This window comes from Panthera leo, chromosome D1, assembly GCF_018350215.1.
Source record: "Panthera leo isolate Ple1 chromosome D1, P.leo_Ple1_pat1.1, whole genome shotgun sequence".
NCBI classification, from domain to species: domain Eukaryota; kingdom Metazoa; phylum Chordata; class Mammalia; order Carnivora; family Felidae; genus Panthera; species Panthera leo.
In genome coordinates, this window is record NC_056688.1 from 26,551,383 (window position 1) to 26,574,845 (window position 23,463).

General features: G+C 39.7%; 1 protein-coding gene across 1 annotated transcript in view; it reads left to right on the plus strand.

Moving 5' to 3' along the window:
- TMEM45B (transmembrane protein 45B) overlaps positions 1 to 23,463 on the plus strand; it is an 83,332-nt gene that overhangs the window by 21,306 nt on the left and 38,563 nt on the right. The window lies entirely within an intron of this gene.

The window sequence follows — 23,463 nt, forward strand, 5'->3', positions numbered from 1 at the left end:
GAAGATCCAAAATACCCAAATTGAATTTCTGAGAATAAAAATACAATTCTGAGTTGAAAAGTTGCTAGATTGGATTGACAACAGATTAGATGATGATAAAGAAAAAACCAGTGAACTTAATGACATAGCAATGTAAGCCATCCACAATGAAATACAGAGAAAAAATACTAAAAAGAAGAAGAAAAGGAAAGAACATCAGTGCATCGTAGGACAAATTCAAGCAATGTAACATATAAAAAGAAAAACATGAAGAAAGCTTTCAAATGTAAAAAGGAATCCCTGAAAATGACAGAGAACCCATCAGAATTTTTATTTTTTTATTTTTTAGAGAAAAAGAGCTTGTGCGCCTGCTCACTCAAGTCGGGGGGGTGGGCAGAGAGAGAGAGAGAGAGAGAGAGAGAGAATCTCAAGCAAGTGCCACGCTGTCAGTGCAGAGCCCGATGCAGAGCTTGATCTCATGATCATGAGACCACGACCTGAGCCGAAATCAGTAGTCAGACGCTTAACTGACTGAGCCACACAGGTGACCCCATCAGAATTTTTAAATAGCTTAATTGGGGGAAATTTTTTATTTTGATGCCCAAGGCCCGAACACATACATTCTTGTGATGCAATGTTTTAGTTGTCACCAATACAGTCTGCTCTTAGGCTGAGAGGCTGTCATCCCAGGACGTTCAATCACATTGCTCATTTAGCAGTGTTTTTTAATAATATACTGTAGTGCCTGGGTGGCTCTGTCAGTTAAGCGTCCAACTCGATTTCGGCTCAGGTCATGATCTTACCATTTATGGGATCAAGCCCCACATCAGGCTCTGCACTGACAGCGTGGAGCCTGTTTGGGATTCTCTCTCTCCCCCTCTTTTCCCCTCCCCCAAATAAATAAGTAAGCATTAAAAAATAATATTAATGATAATATAAAAATAATACATGACCAAGAAGGGTTTATTCCAGGATTGCAAAAGTTGTTCAACAATGGGAATCCTATCAATATAAGTCATTACATTTGTACACTAAAGAAGAAACCCTACATGATGTTATGAATAAATACAAAGAAAGTTTTTTCCTAATATTTAAAAGCATGTCTAATAAAAACTTTAATTAAAATGTGAATAGAGGGGTGCCTGTGTGTCTCAGTCGGTTAGGCTTCTAACTCATGATTTCAGCTCAGGTCATGATCTCGAAGTTTGTGAGATCAAGCCCCATGTTGGGCTCTATGCTAACAGTGCCAAGCCTCTTGGGATTCTCTCTCTCTCTCTCTCTCTCTCTCTCTCTCTCTCTCTGTCTCTCTCTCTGTCACTCCCCTGCTCATGCTCTCTTTCTCTCCATCTCTCTTTCTCAAAAATGAATTAATAAACATTAAAAAAAAAATAGGAAGAGAGGGGAGTGCCTGGGTGGCTGGGTTGGTTTAGCATCTGACTCTTGATTTCGGCTGGGGTCATGATCTCCCAGTTTGTGAGTTCAGGCCCTGCATCGGGCCCTGCACTAACAGTGCAAAGCCTGCTTGGGATTCCCCTCTCTCCCTCTTTCTGTCCCTCCCCCACTCATGTTGTCCCTCAAAATAAATGAATAAACTTAAACAAAATAGGAATAGAAAGAAACTACTTAAACATGATGAAAACTTTATTAAAAACCAACATTCAGCTTCTGTTTTCAATCATAATGGAGTAGCAGAGACTGCATTTACCCTTCCTCCTTAAACAAAAGTTTTAAATATATGAAACAAAAGTTTTTGGACATTGGAACTCCATCAGCACAGGTCAGTGATCCCTGAGAGAAGGAAAAACAGTGAGATGACGGCTAAAGTGCCCCAGCTCACCACTTGGAGAGTTTCCAGACTGGACACGGAAAGGGAACACCAAAACCGAGTCTAGCATTCTCATTGAGTTAAGGAGACAGGTTTAGAGCTCGAGCAGGGCGAGGTGATGAAAATTTGTTAGCAAAGTATCACAGAGGGAACTGGAGAGAGAGAGAGCTCTGGAGATCTACAGAGGAGTTCCTCGAGTCTTTGGCTGAGGACGTATAAGGAAACCTCCAAGGCTGAGGAATGAACACCAGAAAGGAGAACGCAGATCACATGGGGCCAGAAATCGTGCTCCCACTAGCCAGGGTTGGAAGACTCCCTAACACCTGGAACATTGGACCCAGTGCTCAGAAACATAGTGCCTCGGGGGGCCAAATTAGCCCTCTATGAAAAGTTGGGTTGACCTATCCTATCAAAGCCTAAAAGCAAGCCTCAATAAAATCAAACCCATTCCAAGTAACTTACTGTACTCTAAACCAAGCCCATTAAAATCTAAAGGAATTTTTGAAACCCTAGCACCTGATAACATACAATGTACAATGTCTGGCATCCAATCAAACATTACCAGGTATGCAAATAAGCAGGAACTATGACCTATATACAAGGGGGAAAAATCTATCCATTGATCAAAAAAAAATCAATTCAAAAAAACACCTATTAACTATATTTTAGCCAAGATTTCACTCTTTTGCCTCATCAGACCCGTTAGCAGCACATGCTGCCTCAAAATTACAGAATTGGCAGATTTCCTTTCCCCAATTTTTGGTGCTAATAAGCCAAAAAGTTGCTAAAAAGAAAGAGGAACAAAAGCCCAACTGACACAGGTTATTTCTACAGAATTTTCTAATCTTCGAGATTTCAAATCCTGCTTCACTTGACTCCTTTCTATTCTTCCTACATTCGGTTGTTTGTACCTTTCTTCTCTTTGCCATTTGTCCTTTTTGCTTTAGATCTCTCTAGTAATAGAAAACATTTATATTCTACTGCTGTGTGCCAAGCCCAGTACATGCCATGTATACACTCTTCTATGAAATACATGAATTTAGGTAATTATATCAGTCCTGTGTGGTAGATATTATTATTGGTTCCATTTTACAGATAAAGAAATTGAGGCACAGAGTGGTCCAGAAGCTTGTACTAAGTCACACAGTTGGAAGATTTGGGTTTGGGCTCAGATAATCTACATCCAGAGCCCATGATTTTGACCATAAACTCTATTGCCTATAACTAATACAGAGGCTATGGAATATATATTATCTATTTTAAAAAATTAAACTATCCTGATGTAACCAATACAGATCCCTCCCATTATTTTTCTTCCCTATATCACTCCAAATAACCACTAATCTGAAGATGTTCTCGTAAGTGATTTTCCCTTCACCTGTCCCCACCTTTGGATCCCAGATTAAGATGATTGAGTGAAGCCTTTTACCCAGTTTTCAGCAAGTAATCCTTATTGGTCTGCACAAGACCCGTCCCCTGGGTTTTTGAATTTATGTATACATTTCTATCCTCATTCTCTATTTCCATTCCCTCATTTCCGTATCCTTCACCTCCATTGTTAACTATGTTTGTTGTTTTTTTTTTTTTTTCAGGTTTATTTACTTATTTTGAGAGAGAGAGATGCAGGAGGGGCAGAGACAGAGAGAGGGAGAGAGAGAATCCCAAGCAGGCTCTGAGCTGACAACGCAGAGCCCGATATGGGGCTCGAACTCATGAACCATGAGATCATGACCTGAGCCAAAGCCAAGAGTCGGACACTCAACCAAGACTGAGCCATTCAGGTGTCTCTTAACCATGGTTTGAAGTGTTTTGTATGTCTCTTCTTAGTTCCATATTTCACCCATATTGGTGGTGGTAGTGGTGGTGGTGTGTGTGCTTTAAGTTTATATGAAGGTGTTCTTTCTTCCTATTTTTACTCAGCAGTGTTTTTACAAGAGATTCATGTTATTGTGTACATTTCATTGCTGCTTCTCCTGCTGCACAACATTCCAATACTGTGTATCACCTGCATTGGTCCAGTTGTCTCCAACTACAATGACCATTTAGGTACCTGTCTTGCTGTGAGCCTGTGTGGAAATTTCTCTGGAATGCTTAATTAAACCAAATATTTACAAGTGCTCTGAAAATAAAACTGTACCAGTAACCACACCTCCTGCAATGCAGGAGAGTCCCTATTTTTCCAATACACCTACATCATTTGGCATTATCCAATTTCTGGCTTTTGCCAATCTGATGCCCAGTGTTTTAATACACAGTATATTTTTCCAGTTGCTATTGAGTTGGAGTATCTCTTTATTACTTTTCATTTGGCTTTCTCCATTTGGAAATTACTGTTTGTATCATTTGCCCAGTTTTCTTTTGGGTTTCTCATTGTTGATTCACAAGAATTGTTTGCATATTCTAGCTAATAGCTAGAGACTAATTGTCTCTTGCCAGGTTTAGATATTGCAAATACATTCTCCCAATCTATGTCTGTGTGTTGACCTTGTCTCTAGGTCGAAAATTTGTAATCTTGATACAATGAAATTCATTAAATTATTTTGTCTCATGCTTTGTGCTTTGTGGTCTTAAACAGTAACAAAGATATTTTTATGTAAGCTTTTTTAGAAATGTGCCTTTAGATCTTTAGTACATCTGAAGTCCACCTCTATAAATAGGTAAAGATAAGGAAAGGAAGCAGTTTTATTTTTTTATTTATGGGCCAATTTTTCCAACTCCATCTACTAAGCACTGATTTGTGGCACCAAATTTGTCATATACAAGTTTATGTAAACAAATGGGTCTATCTCTGAGTTCTCTGTTTTGTTCCATTAGGCTATTTGTTAATCCTCTTTAAATTGCCTTTGTCTAAAATCGATTAAGCATAAATGTTAAGAATTCATTTCTGGACTTTCACTTCTGTTCCATGCCTGTCCTTACACCAGTTCCAAACTCTCTTGACTAGTATATTACAATTTAAAATCAGAAAGTGTAAATTCTCCAACTTAATTCACATGTAACAGGGCTAGCCCTCAGCTTGTTAGAACATTTTACTATGCAATTTTTTAACACATACAAAAGTAGAAAGAATAGTATAATGAACTTTTCTTACTTATCACCCAGCTTCTCAATACTTCTCCACCCCCTATCCATCACGGATTATGATTTTTAATACCTTATACTAAGGTATAACTTACCAAAAACTTCACCCATTGTAACTGCACAGTTCAATGATTTTTAGTAAATTTATAAAGATGTGCAAACAACACCACAGTTGAGTTTTAGAATACTTCCATTGTTCCAGAATATTCCATCTTGCCCAACTGCCATCAATCCCTACTCCTGCTCCTGCTCCTGCTCCAGCCCCAGGCAACCATTCACCTGCTTTAAATCTCTATATATTTGTCGTCTCTAAATTTCTTATAAATGGAATCATACAGCGTTTGGTCTTCTCTATCTAGCTTCTCACATGTTGAAGCTCATATTAGCAGCTCATTTATTTCTGTTGTCGAGCAGTATTCCATTTTATAGATTTAACACATTTTTGATTACCCATCATCAGTTAATTGATATTTGAAATGGTTCCACTTTTGAATATTATGTTATTATGTATAACACTATGAAAATTTACATATAAGTTGTTGTGTAGACACAAGTTTTCATTTCTCTTGGATACACACCTAAGAATGAAATTGCTTGGTCAGATGATAAGTTTGTTTAATTTTTTAAGAAACTGACAAATTGTACTCCAGAGTGGCCATAGCGCTTTACATTGCTATAAGCAATATATGAGGGTTTCAGTTTATCCGTATCCTCCCCAATTCTTATAATTGTCTGTATTTTATGTTTATTTCCACAATTATTCCTGATTGACATCATCTTGAGGGTTTTTTTGGGGGGGGTTCTGCATTTTTTATTATAATGATCTTTATGGGTATATTGATATCTCATTATGGTTTAGTTTTCATTTTCCTAATACTAATTTTGCTAGCCATCTTTTTATGGGCTTTGAGATATTCATATACCTTTGTTGGTGAAATATAGGCTCAAATATTTTGCCTGTTTTTAATTGCCTTTTTTAATTTGCCTCCTTATTATTGAATGGAAAAACGTCTTAGTGTTAGACAAGCCCTTTATCAGATACATAATTTGGAAATAGTTTCTCCCACTCTGTTGGCTTGACTTGATTTTCTCACTGGTGCCTTTTGAGGTTTTCATTTTGATGATGTTCAATGTGCCAGATTTTTCTTTCATGGATCATGCTGTTGGTATGAATATCTTGGGTCGTCTCTGGTCTATTCTGTTCAGACATGTGGAAACTTGTCCTGAAATATTCCAGATCTTCTATTAAATTTTTGGCCAGTCCCTCACCTCATTGCCTGTGCCATCCAGGACTGAAACCTCAGGCTAACTGAACCATTGATGTTACATGTTTGTTTGCTACTGAGATCATAACTAACACTTCCAATCCTGCTAGGAGTAGACTTTGCTAAGTCCATTCAAAACCAAGTGAGACCCCTCTGGTGGTGAAGCTGTGGGTATTCACAGCTTGAACACCCTGCTAGAATATCCCAAAAACTGACGTGGAAGGTGGAAGGAATGGGAGCAGTCTCAGGTACAATAATCACAGAACCTACTGTTTTTATTCAAAGTTTAGTATTTCATTAATAACCACTCTAAATTAGTCATATGCCTTTGGTCAACTTCCAGAGCCCTGGAATGATTATTTTGACCGTTTGGTCCAGTTTTATAATTAAATTTGGGGAAGAGAATTTGCTGGGGTGTTCCTTCTTGGCACTGCGTAATACTGGTTTGGGGGATAGAAGAATGCAGGTAAAATAAAGCTTTTCCTCTAAGACTGGGAGCGAGACAAGGGTGCTCACTCTCACCACTTCTATTCAACACAGTACTATAAGTCCTTGCCACAGCAATCAGACAAGAAAAAGAAATAAAGGGCACCTGGGTGGCTCAATCAGTTGAGGGTCTGACTCTTGATTTTGGCTGAGGTCATGATCTCAGGGTTTGGAGTAATATTCCATTATATATACATATATATGCACATATATATATGTGTGTGTGTGTGTGTGTGTGTATGTATATATATATTATATATACATGTATGATATGGATATAAGGAGATGTGATATATGTGATATAAAGAGATGTGAGGTATATGTGTATATATATATATACATATACCTCACATCTCTTTATATCACATATACACACACATATATATATATATATATATATATATATATAATACATATATATATATATATATGTATATATATAAATCCTTTCATCAATCGATGGACATTTGGGCTCTTTCTATAATTTGGCTATTGTTGATAGTGCTGCTATAAACATTGGGATGCATGTGTCCCTTCGAATCAGCATTTTTGTATCCTTTGGGTAAATACCTAGTATTGCAATTGCCGGGTCATAGGGTAGTTTATTTTTAAATTTTTGAGGAACCTTCATACTGTTTTCCAGAGTGGCTGCACAAGTTTGCATTCCCACCAGTAGTGCAAAAGCATTCCCCTTTCTCCACATCCTTGCCAACATCTGTTGTTTCCTGAGTTGTTCATTTTAACCATTCTGACAGGTGTAAAGTTTCTATTTGTGGATTTGAAGATTTGATTTGTGATTTGAGGATTTGATTGTGGTATTGATTTGTATTTCCCTGATGATGAGTGATGTTGAGCATCTTTTCATGTCTGTTGGTCATGTGGATGTCTTTTTTGGAAAAGTGTCCATTCGTGTCTTCTGCCCACTTCCTTATTGGATTATTTGTTTTTTGGATCTTGAGTTTGGTAAGTACCTTACAGATTTTGGATACTAACCCTTTATCCAATATGTCATTTGCAAATATCTACTCCCATTCCGTTGGTTGCCTTTTAATTTTGTTGATTGTTTCCTTCTCCCTAATGAGCCTGGATGCAAAAATTCTCAACAAGATACCAGCAAATCAAATCCAACAGTACATTAAAAGAATTATTCACCATGATCAAATGGGATTTATTCCTGGGCTGCAGGGCTGGTTCAATATTCATAAATCAATCAACATGATACACCACATTAATAAAAGAAAGGATAAGAGCCATATGATCCTCCCAATAGATGAGAAAAAGCATTTGACAAAATACAGCATCCTTTCTTGATAAAAACCCTCAAGAAAGTAGGGATAGAAGGATCATACCTCGAGATCATAAAAGTCATATATGAACCACCCAACACTGATATCATCCTCAATGGGGAAAAACTGAGAGCTTTCCCCCTAAGATCAGGAACAAGACAGGGATGTCCACTCTCACCACTGTTGTTCAACATAGTACTGGAAGTCCTAGCCTCAGCAATCAGACAGCAAAAAGAAATAAAATGCATACAAATTGACAAGGAATAAGTCAAATTTTCACTCTTTGCAGATGACATGATACTGTATGTGGAAAACCCAAAAGATTCCACCAAAAAACTGCTAGAACTGATACATGAGTTCAGCAAAGTCGCAAGATATAAAATTAACATACAGAAATCAGTTGCATTTCTACACACCAATAATGAAGCAAAAGAAAGAGAAATCAAGGAATCAATACCATTTACAATTGCACCAAAAACCATAAGACACCTAGGAATAAACCTAACCGAAGAGGTGAAAGATCTGTACACTGAAAACTATGGAAAACTTATGAAAGAAATTGAAGAAGACACAAAGAAATGGGTAAACATTCCATGCTCATGGATTTCAAGAACAAATATTGTCAAAATGTCGATATTACCCAAAGCAATCTATACATGCAATGCAATCCCTATCAAAATAGCACCAGCATTCTCCACAGAACTAGAACAAATAATCTTAAAATTTGTATGGAACCAGAAAAGATCCCAAATATCCAAAGTAATATTTAAAAAGAAAACCAAAGCTAGAGGCATCACAATCCCAGACTTTAACCTGTATTACAAAGCTGTAATCATCAAGACAGTTATGGTATTGGCAGAAAAACAGACACATCGGTCAATGGAATAGAATAGAGAACCCAGAAATGGACCCACAAATATATGGTCAACTAATGTCAACAAAGCAGGAAAGAGTATCCAATGAATAAAAGACAGTCTCTTCAGCAAATGATGCTAGAACTGGATAGTAACATGCAGAAGAATGAAACTGGACCACTTTCTTACACCATACACAAAAATAAACTCAAAATGGATGAAAGACCTAAATGTGAGGCAGGAAACCATCAAAATCCTAGAGGAGAAAACAGGCAGCAACCTCTTTGACCTTGGCCATAGCAACTTCTTACTAGACATGTCCTCGGAGACAAGGGAAATAAAAGAAAAAGGAACTATTGGGACCTCATCCTTTGCTTTTTAAGCCTGCCATCCACCAATCTGAAGTGGTCTGCCTCTTTCTTGGGTCTCTTCCTGCCCTCTGAGTATGGGACCAGTTGCAGGTTTCACCTAGAAAGCACCCAAGGTTATGAACAAGTAGGGTCACTGGTGGTGTCTAAGGGAAGTAAGGGAGTCCTGTGCAGGGAGTTCCACCCAGTCCCGGTCATTTACATGCCTCAAATAAGATCTGTTTTCACTCAGTGAAAAACCATCGATGGCATTGCTGAAAACAGAACTGTTGAAATGAGATCCTTCTCTAAGAATAAAATACAAAAGCTGAAAGACATAGATGGACAGAAGCCAGGGGCGTCTCAGGCAGCCTGGCTGGTGTTTCTGTTTGATAAAGGGACATTGCAAACACAAATGTCTCCGCCTGGAGGGCACAGTTAAGGATGGGGCCAAGGTCTTCAGATCCCCATTGTGGGTCAGTGGCCTTGTACCCCTGCCAGGATAAAAAGGGAAAAGAGAAAAATCGAGACTCATGGAGCTCTTGGATACTGGTGCCCACATGACAATATTTTCAGGTCCCCATAAGGACCTGAAAATTTAATGAGCTTGGGACGTTTGGGGGTAAATGAGGTGACCCATGGCAGACAGGTGCTCATATGCTCAACATACTACAAGTGTGTGGGGTTTGACTGTCAACAAACCCAGGTCACTACAGGAGTTTTGGCCATCCATTACATTAATGACATCTGGTAGTGGAGCCCGCCAAAAGACAGGTGGAGGCAGTGCTGCCATTAGGCATTGATACAATGACTCATGGCAGTGGGCTTTAAGCCCAGATGAAGTACAGGACCCAGCACAGCAGGTGCAATTCCAAGGGTCACTTGTGCACAAAGCCAAAGAAGTATCCGTGATAGAGTAATAATTGTTGCCCCTGGTGGAGCCCGCTATTAAAAAGGAGGTGGCCTTCTCTAGTACAGCATGTATCCCAATTTGGATGTTCTTTTGTTCCCCTTGTTAAGGTGACCTATACAACTACCAATTTGAGGGACGCCTGGGTGGCTCAGTCAGTTAAGCATCTGACTCTTGGTTTCAACTCTGGTAATGATCTCATGGTTCGTGAGTTTTGAGCCCCACATCAGGCTCTGTGATGACAGTGCAGAGCCTGCTTGGGATTTTCTGTCTCCCTCTCTCTCTGCCCCTTCCCCATTCTTTCTGTCTCTGTCTCTCTCAAAATAAAGAAATAAAATTAAAAAAAAAATACTACTAATTTGAAATGCCTTTTGCAAGCAGCAAGTCTTGAAAACTGTTCTACAAGCCATGGCCCAGCTGCTGCATTTGAGACCTTTGGGGCCTGAACACCACAGTTGTCCACAACCTCTATACATGCTAATTAGTGTATGTGGTAACAAAAAAACTGCCACTAGGGGGATGCCCAGCTGACTCAGTTGATAGAGCATGCTACTCTTATTTTCTTTCTTTTTTTTTTAATATTTAAGGATTTTATTATTATTATTATTATTCTCAAGTTAGTTAACATACAATGTAGTCTTGGCTTCAGGAGTAGAATCCAATGATTCATCACTTACATATGACACCCAGTGCTCATCCCAACACCTATTTTCCCCACCCCCATCAACCCTCAGTTTGTTCTCTGTATTTGAGTCTCTTATGTTTCGCCTCCCTCTCTGTTTTTATCTTATTTTTTCCTTCCCTTCCCCTATGATCATCTGTTAAGTTTCTCAAATTCCACATGAGTGAAATCATGTCTTTCTCTGACTGACTTACTTCGCTTAGCATAACACCCTCCAGTTGCATCCACGTTGTTGCAAATGGCAAGATGTCATTCTTTTTTTTGAAAAAGAGTATGCTATTCTTGATCTCAGGGTCCTGAGTTTGAGCCCCACATTGGATGTGGAGTCTACTTAAAAATTTAAAAATAAAATTAAAATATTTTTTAAAAAAACTGCCACTAGGGTGTGTAGGCCTCTTGGATTTTGGAACTACGGGTTGACTAAGGCAGCCACCAGCCACACTTCATTTAAAGAGCAACTGCTGGCTTGCTAATCAGGTCTTGGTAGAGACTAACATCTTAGAGCCAGATACCACCTATGACTTGTGACCTGAAATGCCCATTCTTACTTGAATGCTTACATCCAAGTCATCCAAGTACGACTCCACTAATAAAATTGGGCAAGTTCAATAGAGCTCAATTATTAACTAGGAGTGGTATATCCAAGGTCAGGCCCAGTCACAACCTCAAGGGACCAGTAGCCTCCATGAGCAAGCCAGCTTACCAGAAAGGACTGAGCAACCCACAAGGAATGCTTTGTCCCTGCCCCCACCCCATGACTACCTGGGGCCCAAGATTTAAAGATGTGCCTGCTGACAATATGGCATGGCTCACTGATGACTCTGCAAAACTAAAGGCTGGGACTGTACATGGACATTCTGCTCAGTGGGCTGGACTCCACGCAGTGGTGATTGTGCAGGCCACCCATACCACCAAAGCTTGCTACATTTTCACCAATTCATGAGTCATTGCCAATGGCCTAGTCATCTGGTTTGGAGAATGGCAACTGAATGATTGACTATTAAGGGATTCCTTGTATGGGGACAAGGATTATATCAGCACCTTATTGCCTGGAAAGGAAAAATATATGTTAATGCTCATGTTAATGCTCATGGCAAAGGACTTTTTAAAATGGAACATGAACGAACTCTCTTGTCAATCAAGCTTGTACCCAATGGGTAACAACAGTAGCCCAAAGGATACATCAATGAACTGGACACGGAAGTCTACTTCAGATGCAAGAATAGGCCAAGGCCCAAGGAGTGATCCTGGAAGATGTCAAAACTAAGGAAACAGTACAATCTTGGGAATCTTGCTAATGGACACAAATCATCCAAAGAAGAGAATTGGGACACATTAACCAAGGGTCTAGCAGATTAACCACATCATGCTCCTGACCCCAGCCATGGGCACCAGTGGTGCCTCACCGCTTTTGACTCTTATTCAGGCTATGTTGTTGCCATTCCAGTCCAACATGTAGACACTGGAACTTCCATAGCTGCCCTTGAAAATAACTTAAATCATATGTTTAGAAACTCTATGGCACTTTAGCCAAGGAACAGCTTTCACTGCCCAGACAACACAGCAATGGGTGCGCTTTCATGAAAACAATAGACTTTTCATGTGCCCTATCTCTCACAGGCCAATGGAGCCATCAGATGATAAAGCAGTAAACTCAAACAGCAACTAAAGAAAGAATATCATGATGATCTGGTAGTGGAGTGGTACCCCTACCTGAGTAGGGCAGTATAGACATTAAAAATTGCACTCCAACACAAAGGGAAATATGGCGTTGCAATGCATGTTGGGAAATACCAACCGTGGTCGGGGTGAAGGTGGACCAGGAAGCCATCTGATCAGGCTGTGCCTGCAAAATCCCAATCTCAGAACGCCCGGCCTTTCTTTTCTTCTTTCTCCTTAGAGCACATGTCTCAGGAGTGGTATGCAGTTTAGGCTGCCATAGTACCCTGGACAGGGCCTCCTGACTAATCTGGAGGTGATGCTTCTAGGCGATGGTTACAAGGAGCACCAGGGTTCTAGGAGATCTCTAGTGGTGCCAAGGACAGCTGATCTTTTCATTCAGGTGGGTGACATTATGGGATGTGCCAAGTTTGTGCAGAACATGACTTTCATGAACTACATGCCCAGGATTGAATGGTCTGGATCAAGCAACAAGGCAATGAGTGACCGTGGAGTAGCCTTGGGACTGGGACAGAGACCCAGGGCTGCAATACCTAGACAGCCAGTACCCCAAGTAACAGACAGGAACACCTTTGACCACATGAAATACATGAAGTAGTCAGGGGGTAGAAGAAAACTAATCTCTCCCCGTGTTGTTCCTTCAGATACCCAGCAGTATCTGAATTGACAACACATTGGTGAAAATTGGCACGGTGGTAGCAGCAGAGGGTTTGAAGTATCTACCCATATATTTGGAGCATTTCCTCCCCCTACTCAAATAGTCTACATGTGGTCTATTGCTAATCTCACAGGCGTCCCAACAGCTATCAAAAGTTCCAATTCGAGAATGACAACCTCAGTGCAGGTTCCTATCCACAGGGTACCCCATGCATGAAGCTTTCCTCCAACATAGACACAAATTGAGAGGCAGACTTTAAACATCATCAGTGGTATGAGACTGTCATACATCATGCAACTTTACTTTGTCACCTAACCTGTAGTTAAACCTGACACGAGCTTTGTACAATTGGGCTAGAGACTTTCATAAAGACTGCTCCCTGGCCCGAGTGACATGTGTTCCTCTGAGTTATATGTTCTCTGAGGGACATATGGGGCTATGAAGTGCTTGTCACCATCAGATGGGGCTTGCTGTTTGGAATTTCAGGGTTCTCGGGTGTTTGTACAAAATGATACTCTAAATTGGAAGAGCCCCACCCTTGTGACACATTGCCAGATTGCCAGAGACAGTCTGAAAGAAAAACAATCAGACAGCTGGTTCCATTCTGCTGTCACTGTCCTCACACCTGGTATATGCCCTGGAAAAAAAAAATGGTTTACAGCTTGTCATTAACTATAGTGGAGATATTAACACTACGCCCCATGCTATTCTCGCCGAACTCACTAGCCATGGTGGTGATGGAACAGGGTGGCTTTTGTATTATTGCCAACGCCCCTTGCTGTGTATATATCAATAATTCAGGGGTGCCTGGGTGGCCCTATCAGTTAAGCATCAGACTCTTGATTTTGGCTCAGGTCATGATCTCATGGTCTCAGGATCAAGCCCTGCATCGGGCTTTTCACTGACAGCATGAAGCCTGCTTGGGATTCTCTCTCTCTTTCTCTCTCTGCCCCTTCCTCACTTGTGCTTGCTCACACTCTCCTTCTTTCTTCCTCAAAATAAATAAATTAGCTTTTAAAAATAATAATAATAATTCAAGGAAAGTAGAAACCAAGCTGTAGAAAATCCATGCTCAGGTAGAATGTTTTCAGCTGGAAGATCCCCTTAGACTAATTCTTTGACTTCTTTAACTGGAATAACACATGCACTTGGGGTTCCTGGTTAAGGACCGTCCTCCAGGGAGGCCTGGCCATCCTCTTGGATCTGGTCCTCCTACTAACCCTAGTAAAGTGCTATCTCAAAATAACAAGGAGGTTCTGGCAACAAACCATATCCATATAGATTGTTTATGGGCCTCCAAATTCGAGGTGGGCAGTGGTCCTGTTGGATTTGCTATGTTTCATCTGCTGTTTCAGTGGTCGAATGAGGATTGCTGGGTGGACAGCTGAGAAAGGCAGTCTCAGGTGCAGACTTTCAACCCCCACATGGCCCCTTAAGGATGGGCCTTCAGCCCAGAGCACTTCCTCACCAAGAGACAAAGAGCCCACACAACTGTACTGGCCTTACAGCCTTGTGTGGGAGTACCTTCCCCTGTTTCGGACTCAGTGTGTGCTCCTTTCTTCTGCTCAAGCATGAGTGTCAATGGCCCTCAGGCACTCCACCAGCATTCAGTATTTCAGACTCCATGGCGGAGGAGCTAGGGTCCTTCTGCTGTAGCCTGAGGGGGTGCCTACAGACCAGCTGCCCTACACTGGCTGCCAGGGCTGGAGGGAGACACAAGTAGAAATGATCTTATTCTCTCTCTTCTCTAGGTGAGTAAAGCATTGTTCCATCCAGGGCTCTACAGTGTTGTGTTTTCCTTGCCGACTCTGACACCAAGATGCAGTGAGCAGAATATATGGACTTCATTTCTTGTTGTTGTTGTTTAATATTTATTTTTGAGAGAGAGACAGAGGGAGAGAGAGTGGGGGAGGAGCAGAGAGAGAGAGAGAGGGATTCGAAGCAGGCTCCATGCTGACAGCAGAGAGCTGGATAAGGGGCTCAAACTTTACCGTGAGATCATGACCTGAGCTGAAGTCGGACACTTAACCAAGTGAGCCACCCAGGCTCCCCCAGAATGTGTGGACTTCTATTCCTGGTAGTTGGCATTATGATAGCTTTGCTATCCTCTATGCAGTTAGCATGTTCTCCTGCGATTGGTAACCAATGCACTTTCTGCTCAACAGTTTTAGTCATCTTTCTCTTTTGCATATCACTATGACTTATGTTTTCAATATGTTTTTATAAATTGTTGGCATTCTATTTGATTTCCAAACTTTCCCATCTTCAGACTGTTCCTTCAAGTTACCTCCTGTGGCCTTTTGACAAAGCTCCTGCTTTTACCCAGGTTTCCCCAAATCAGAGTCTGAGAAAAAAGTTTGTGTGCAGGTAGTGTATTCGGGAAGGTGATTCCAGAGAGCAGGAGTGTCACAGGACGGAGGGACAAGTTGGCCACTGGGACTTCTTTTCTGACCGGTACTTCTTGAGGAGACTTTTGAAATATGTCTCAGAACTCTCCACCCATGGGACAAAAGAGTAAAGCATTTATTGGTTAGCTACTATTCCCCACTGATGGAGAGTGGCTTCATTGTCATTGATCCTTCCCGAATTCCCAGGTGTACAGACATGACCACCAAGTGGAGTCCTGCCAAGGTTCTACATCCTGCAAGCTTCAAAGCAGCCCCAAGGCAGGAAGCAAAGCAAAGACAAGTGGGGGAAGCAGTCTGTGATTGCACCTGCGGACACCTGTCAAAGCTCACGTGAACTGTCTGCCACCACCAAGACTAAACAAAGAAATGAGTCTAAAGTGATTGTGAAGTATTCCACAAGAGATGGCTGGTATAAGTTATTCCCTTTGAGCCACTCATGCTTCTCATGAGCCACTCATGCTTCTCATTAGATTTAACTAATCCATCGAGCGCTTCTTTCATGTACTGGCAAATCACAGTTTCTGCATGAGGATTAGGGGAACAAAGTGCAATCCCCACTGCTCACCTGCTCCTGAGCCCAGTATTAGGATAGTCATCACATACAACCCGATCTAGATTCCATCACCCTTGACAGTCCTTCAGCTTGGAGCATGCTTTCAGAAAGAAGTTAATCTCTCCCCTGCCTCTCTCCTGTCGATTGTTATTCCCACGAGGTAACCAACGTAGCTTTCCACACCTCCCTTTCTACTCATACATGTAACACACACACACACACACACACACACACACACACACCACCTGTGTGTTTATGTAGTATGTCATTATTGTGAAAGAAAACAACAAACAAAAAGAAAAGAAAAAATAAACTGGATCTAACAGACATATACAAAACACTTCACCCAACAACAGAATACACATTCTTCTCAAGGGCAAATGGGACATTCTCCAGGATAGACCATATGTCAAGCCACAAATCAATCCTCAATAGATTTAAACACATAGATATCATACAAAGCATCTTCTCTGAGCATAACAGGATGAAAAGAGAAGTCAATAGCAGAAGGAAAACTTAAAAATTCACAAGTCTGTGGGGGAATTAAACAACACACCCTAAACCCTCAATGGGTCAAAAAAAGAAATCACAAAGGAAATTAGGAAATACTTAAAGATTAATGAGAATGAAAACAACACATTAAAACTTGTGGGATGCAACAAAAACAGTACTAAGAGGGACATTTGTAGCTATGAATGCTTACATTAAAATCAAGATCTCAAATTAACAATCTAACTTTACAACTGAAGGAACTGGAAAGAGAAGAGAAAAACAAGCCCAACGTTAGCAGAAGGAAGGAAATAATAGAAATTACAGCAGAGACGGGATACCTGGGTGGTTCAGTTGGTTGAATGTTGGACTTCCGATTTCAGCTCAGATCACGATCCCAGGGTCATGGGATCAAACCCCACATCAGGCTCCATGCTGAGCATGGAGCCAGCTTGATATTCTCTCTTTCCCTCTGCCCCTCTCCCCGACTCACATACTCTCTCTCCCTCTAAAAAAAAAAAATACGGGATCCCTGGATGGCTCAGTCAGTTAAGTGTCCAACTCTTGATCTCGGCTCAGGTCATGATCTCACAGTTCATGAGATCCAGCCTTGCATTGGAATCTGCGCTGATGGTGGAGAGCCTGCTTGGAATTCTCCCTCTCTCTCTGCCCCTACCCAACACATGTTCTCTCTCTCTCTCTCTATCTCAAAATAAATAAATAAACTTAAAACAAAAACTTTAATTAAAAAATACAATAAAATAGAGACCAGAAAATAAGAGTAAATCAATGAAACCAAAAGTTAGTTGTTCAAAAAGATTAACAAAATTAACAAACCTTTAGCTAGAGTGACTATAAAAAAAAGAGAAGCCTCAAATTACTAAAATCTAAAATACAAGTAGAGGCATTACTACTGATTTTATACAAATAAAAAGGATTATAAAAGAACAATTGTACATCAACAAATGATACAGCATGCATGAAATGGACAAAGCACACAACCTCCCAAGATTGAACCATGAAAAAATAGAAAATCTGAACAGACTTTTAACTTTTAAGAAGATTGAATCAATAATCAAAATCTTCCTGACAAAGAAAAATCTTGGACCTAATGACTTCACAAATTAATTCTACCAAACATTTAAAGAACTAAAAACAATCCTTCTCAAACTCTTCCAAAAATTTTTGAAGAGAAAGGAACATTTCCTAACTCATTTTTATGAGGCCATCATACCAAAGCCAGATCAAAACACTACAGTTAAAGAAAATTATAGATCAATATCCCTGTGAACATTGATGCAAAAATCCTTTAAAAAATACTAACAAATAGAAATCAACAGCATCTCAAAAGGATTATATCACAGGCACCTGGCTGGCTCAGTCAGTTAAGGGTTGGTTGCTTGGTTTTAGCTTAGGTCATGATCTTGAAGTTTTGTGAGTTCAATACCAGCACAGAGCCTGATTGGGATTCTCTCTCTCCCTCTCTCTCTCTGCCCCTCCCAACTCACGCTGCCTCTGTCTCTCTCAAAATAAAGAAATAAACTTAAAAAAATAATAAGTTAAAAAAAGATTATATAGCATAACCAAATGGAACTTATTCCTGAAATGCAAGGAGAATTTAACATATGAAAATCAATCAGTATAATACACTATATTAACAGAATTAGAGGGGGGAAAAACCTGATATGATCATCTCAGTGAATTCAGAAAAAAGCACCGAGCAAAATTCAACATCCCTTCACAGAAAACACTCAACAAACTCAAAATAGAAAGAAAATACCTCAACATAATAAAGGTCATATATGAAAAACCCAGTTAGTTAGCATGATACTCAGTGGTGAGATACTGAAAACTTTCCCTCTAAGATTAAGAACAAGACAATAACGCTCACTTTTTCCACTTCTATTCAACACAGTATTAGAAGTTCTAGCCAGAACAATTAAGCAAGAAAAGTTAGGAAGGAAGAAATAAATTTTTCTTTATTCACAAATGATATGATCTTTCTTATATGTAGAAAAGCCTATTATACACACACACACACACACACACACACACACACACACACAACTGTTAGAAGTAACAAACTAGGGGCGCCTGGGTGGCTCAGTCGGTTAGGCATCCAACTTCAGCTCAGGTCATGATCTTGCTGTCCATGAGTTCAAGCTCCATGTCGGGCTCTGTGCTGACAGCTCACAGCCTGGAGCCTACTTCGGATCCTGTGTCTCCCTCTCTCTCTGCCCCTCCCCCACTTGTGCTCTGTCTCTCTCACTCTCAAAAATAAACATAAACAAATTTTTTAATAAAAAAAGAAGTAACAAACTAATTCAGCAAAGTGGCAGAATGAAAAATCAACACTCAAAAATCAGTTGTATTTCCATACACCAACAATAAAAATCTGAAAAGGAAATGAAGAAAACAATTCTATTTACAATAGCATCAAAAAAAAAAAAAAATACTTAGGAATTACCTTAACCAAGGAGGTGAAAGACTTGTATGCTAAAAACTACAAAACATTGTTGAAAGGAATTAAAGAAAACATAAAGAAATGGAAAGACATCTTCTGTTCATAGATTGGAAGACAATATCAACACTACCCAAAGCAATCTGTATAGTCAGTGCAATCCTTATCAAAATCCCAAAGATGTTTTTTTCAGGAATAGAAAAATGCATCCTAAAATTCATATGGAACCTCAATGGATCCCAAACAACTAAAACAATCTTGAAAAAGAAAAACAAATTTGGAAGACTCATACTTCCTGACCTAAAATTTACTACAAAGCAACAATAATCAAAACAATGTGGTACTGGCATAAAGACAGACATATAGATCAATGTAATAAAATAAAAATCCCAGAAATAAACCCTTATGTATATCATCAAGTGATTTTTTTACAAGAGTGCCGAGACGCTTCATGGGGGAAGACCATTCAATGGGGAAAGGACAATCTTTTCAACAAATGGTGCCAGGAAAACTAGATGTCCAAATGTAAAAGAATGAAGTTGTATCCTTATCTAACACCATATACAAAAATTAACTCAAAATGGATAAAAGACTTTTTTCCCCTCTCTTAATTTAAATTTTAGTCAGTTAATATACAGTGCAATATTGGTTTCAGGAGTAGAATTCAGTGATTCATTACTTACATACAACACCAAGTGCTCATCACAAGTGCCCTATTTAGTACCCATCACCCATGTAGCCCATCCCCCACTCACCTCCCTCCAGCAACCCATAGTTTGTTTTCTATCATTAAGAGTCTCTTGCAGTTTCTTTCCCTCTCTTCTCTTTCCCCTTCTCTTTCCCCTTCCCATATGTTCACCTGTTTTTTTTTTAATTGCACATATGAGTGAAATCACATGGTATTTGTCTTTCTCTGATTGACTTATTTCACTTAGCATAATACATTCTAGTTCCATCCATGTCATTGCAAATGGCAAGATTTCATTCTTCTTGATCGCTGAGTAACATTCCATTATGTATATGCCACATCTTCTCAAAATGGATAAAAGATTTAAGTGTAGAGATAACACTATACAAGTCTTAGAGAGAACATAGGGGAAATCTTCATGACACTGAATTTGGCAATGATTTCTTGGATAAGACATCAAGAGCATAGGCAACAAAAGCAAAAATAGAAAATTGGGTTTTATCAAAATTAAATTTTTTTGCATCAATAGACACTAACAGGGTAAAAGGCAACCCACAGGAGAAAATATTTGCAGATCATGTATCTCTGATAAGATATTAATCTCAGAATATATACAGAATTGCTAAAAGTCCACAACAAAAAGGCAAAATACCCAATTCAAAAATGGGAAAGTCACATGCATAGACAATACTCTAAAGAGGATATATACAAATGGCCAATAAGCACATGAAAAGATGCTCATCAGCATTAATCAGTAGGGAAATGCAAATCAAAACCACAGTGAAATACTACTTCATACTCATTAGGATGTCTACTATCAAAACCCAGAAAACAAGTGTTAGCATGGATGTGCAGAAATTGGAACCCTGTGCACTGATATTGGGAGTGCAAAATGGGGCAGCTGCTGTGGAAAACAGTAATGCAATTCCTTAAAAACTTAAACATAGAATTACCATTTGATTCAATACCGCTTCTGGATATATACACCAAAGAACTGGAAGCAGGAACCCAGAGATATTTATACACTAAGGTTTATGGCAGCATTGTTTGCAATAGCCAAAGGTGTAAACAATCAAAATGTTCATCAACAGATAAATACATAAACAAAATGTAGCATATTACATGTAATGTATGTAGTGTATATTCCTGCCTTAAAGGGAAAGAAATTGATACATGCTACAACATGGATGAACCTTGAAGACATTAGGCTAACTGAAATAAGCTAGACATAGGAAGACAGATACTGTATGATTTCAATTAAACAAGAAAACTCGAGTAGTCAATCTCAGAGTCAGAATCTAGAAAAGTGGTTACCCGGGGCTGGAGGATCAGGGAATGGATAGTTATTTAATGGGTATAAAATTTCAGTACAGGATGATGAAAAAATTCTGGAGATGGATGGTGGTAATGACTGCACATTAATGTGAATGTCATTAATGCCACTACAGTGCACAATTTAAGATGGTTAAAATGGTAATTGTTTTCAATGTTTATTTATTTTTGAGAGAGAGAGAGACGAAGCATGAGTTGGGGGGGGGGGGGCGGGGAGCTGAGAGAGAGGGAGACACAGAATCCAATGCAGGCTCCAGGCTCCAAGCTGTCAGCACAGAGCCCAGTGCAGGGCTCAGTTTCACAAACTGCAAGATCATGACCTGAGCCAAAGTCAGATACTTAACCAACTGAGCCACCCAGGCACCTCCTAAAATGGTAATTGTTATGTTATGTATATTTTACCACAAAAAAAAAGAAAGAAAGAAAGAAAGAAAGAAAGAAAGAAAGAAAGAAAGAAAGAAAAAGAAAAAAATCCCTTACCTCTCTGCAAACTTTTTAACTATAACAATACCCCATGACTATTTTCCTGGTCAATAAATATAAATTCTAATTCAGCCTTTTTAGTAACTGCACACTATGTCATATAACGGACATGCTATACCATATTTAACTACTCCCACACTGACAAACATTTGCTATTATAAATAATATATATAATAATATATAATATAAATAATATATAATTCTGCAGTCCGAATCCTTAAGGTTCTTATGATATATCAGTTCCATACAATGGAGTCTCCAAATTGCAATTACTGGGCAAAGTAAATAGTATATTGAGATCTTTAATCCATCTTCAATTTTTGTTTATTCATGGTCTAAAGCATGAGGAAAGATGGTCTGCGTTTGTTAGGTTATGAATTTGGTTGCATGTGACAAAAACCTCTGATAGCTGTGACTTATACCGGATACAGTTTTATGTATCTTTCACATAGTCATCTAGAGATGGGCATTGCAGGACTGGTATGGAGACTACTGTGTGAGATAATCCAAGAATCCAGCCTCCTTTTATCCCTCACTCCACAGTTCATTTTCATGGTACAAGATGGCTGACTGCCATCTCCATGTTCCAGTCAGCAGGACAGGAGCAGGGAGAAGATGGGTGTGTCCCCTTCGTTTCAGGCGAATAGTTGCCTATACTACTTCTGCTTCCAACCTATTGTCCTGAACTTAGTCACATAATCCATCCTAGCTAAAAGGGAGGCTGGGAAAAATAGTACTCATTCTGGGTGGCCATTTGCCCACTTGGGATTATGATGACTAGGGGAGATTGGATAATGAGCAAGTCTATGATAAGATCTTCCAAAAGAATCGTCAATTATGTCAGCAACATTTATAAAAATAAGCCATTTCCCATTGAATTAAAAACCATCCTTGTGTTTATCAAGACCCACATATAATTGGATCTGTTTCTAGACATTAACCTGTTTCATTGTTATCTTTAATGGTTTTATCATACTTGGTAGCTGTTCTTGTATTAACTTATGGTTGTTGATATATTAGTAATTTATCTTTTGTTACCTGTTTGATTTAAGCTATTTGATTTATGTTCTTTTTATAGATCAAGTTAAAGACAAACTTACTTTGTAAGAACTAGTTTGTCCTCGCACTTGGATATTACAATTTGAAACAGATACAATTTTCTTAGTTCCAATTTTTCAATGTTAAGAAGCATCTCCCCCACCAGTAACTACTACTGAGGAGTCACACATCTGTTTCATCATCATGGCCTTAGAGGACACGATCACTAAAAAGAAAGCCTGACCATTGCAGGAATCTGGTGACAGGGAACGGTGTTCCCCAGGGTAACTAACAGGCATCCAGGACTCCACCCTCTCAGCCATTTCAAAAACAATGGATGTGCACAAGTGCCAGACTCTGAGACCTAGTAGTTAAGTAAATTCCCAAGTTGATGGGAAATAAAAGAGGTGGTCTTCCAGCTCCAGGCACTGGCGCATTATGCATCTGAGGCGTGTGGCTCCATTAGCCTTTTAAGTGATAGCAGTGCCTCTCTGTCATTATCTCTTCCACCAGGCCTCATTCACTCTGTTTTATAGAGGAAGGATTTGCTCAAGTTGATGCCTTATTCTCAAAAGTCTCTTTTGACTTCACAAAAAAGAAAGACTACTTGATCAAGAGAAGCTGCCCTTGGGATCCTATCCCCTGCCGCCCTGCTAGGGTGTATCCTCTGCCTTTCTTTAAAACCCACATGCAGCATCTTTTCCATGAAGACTTTCTTGGTTTCCAGGACTATCAACAATGGGATCAGCTGGAAGGCATCTTAGAGATCCAGAGGGGCCATTCTCAGCCCTGACTTCCTCTGGTCACCTAAGTAACTCTTAACCGGTCCCTCTGACGACCTCCTCCGGAGATTCTGATCAGTAGGTCTGAGACGGAGCCGTAGATCTTGCTACGGGGGAAGATTTTCACTTCCACAGGGGATTATGAGCTAGGGTAGGAAACTAGGAGGCCAACCCCT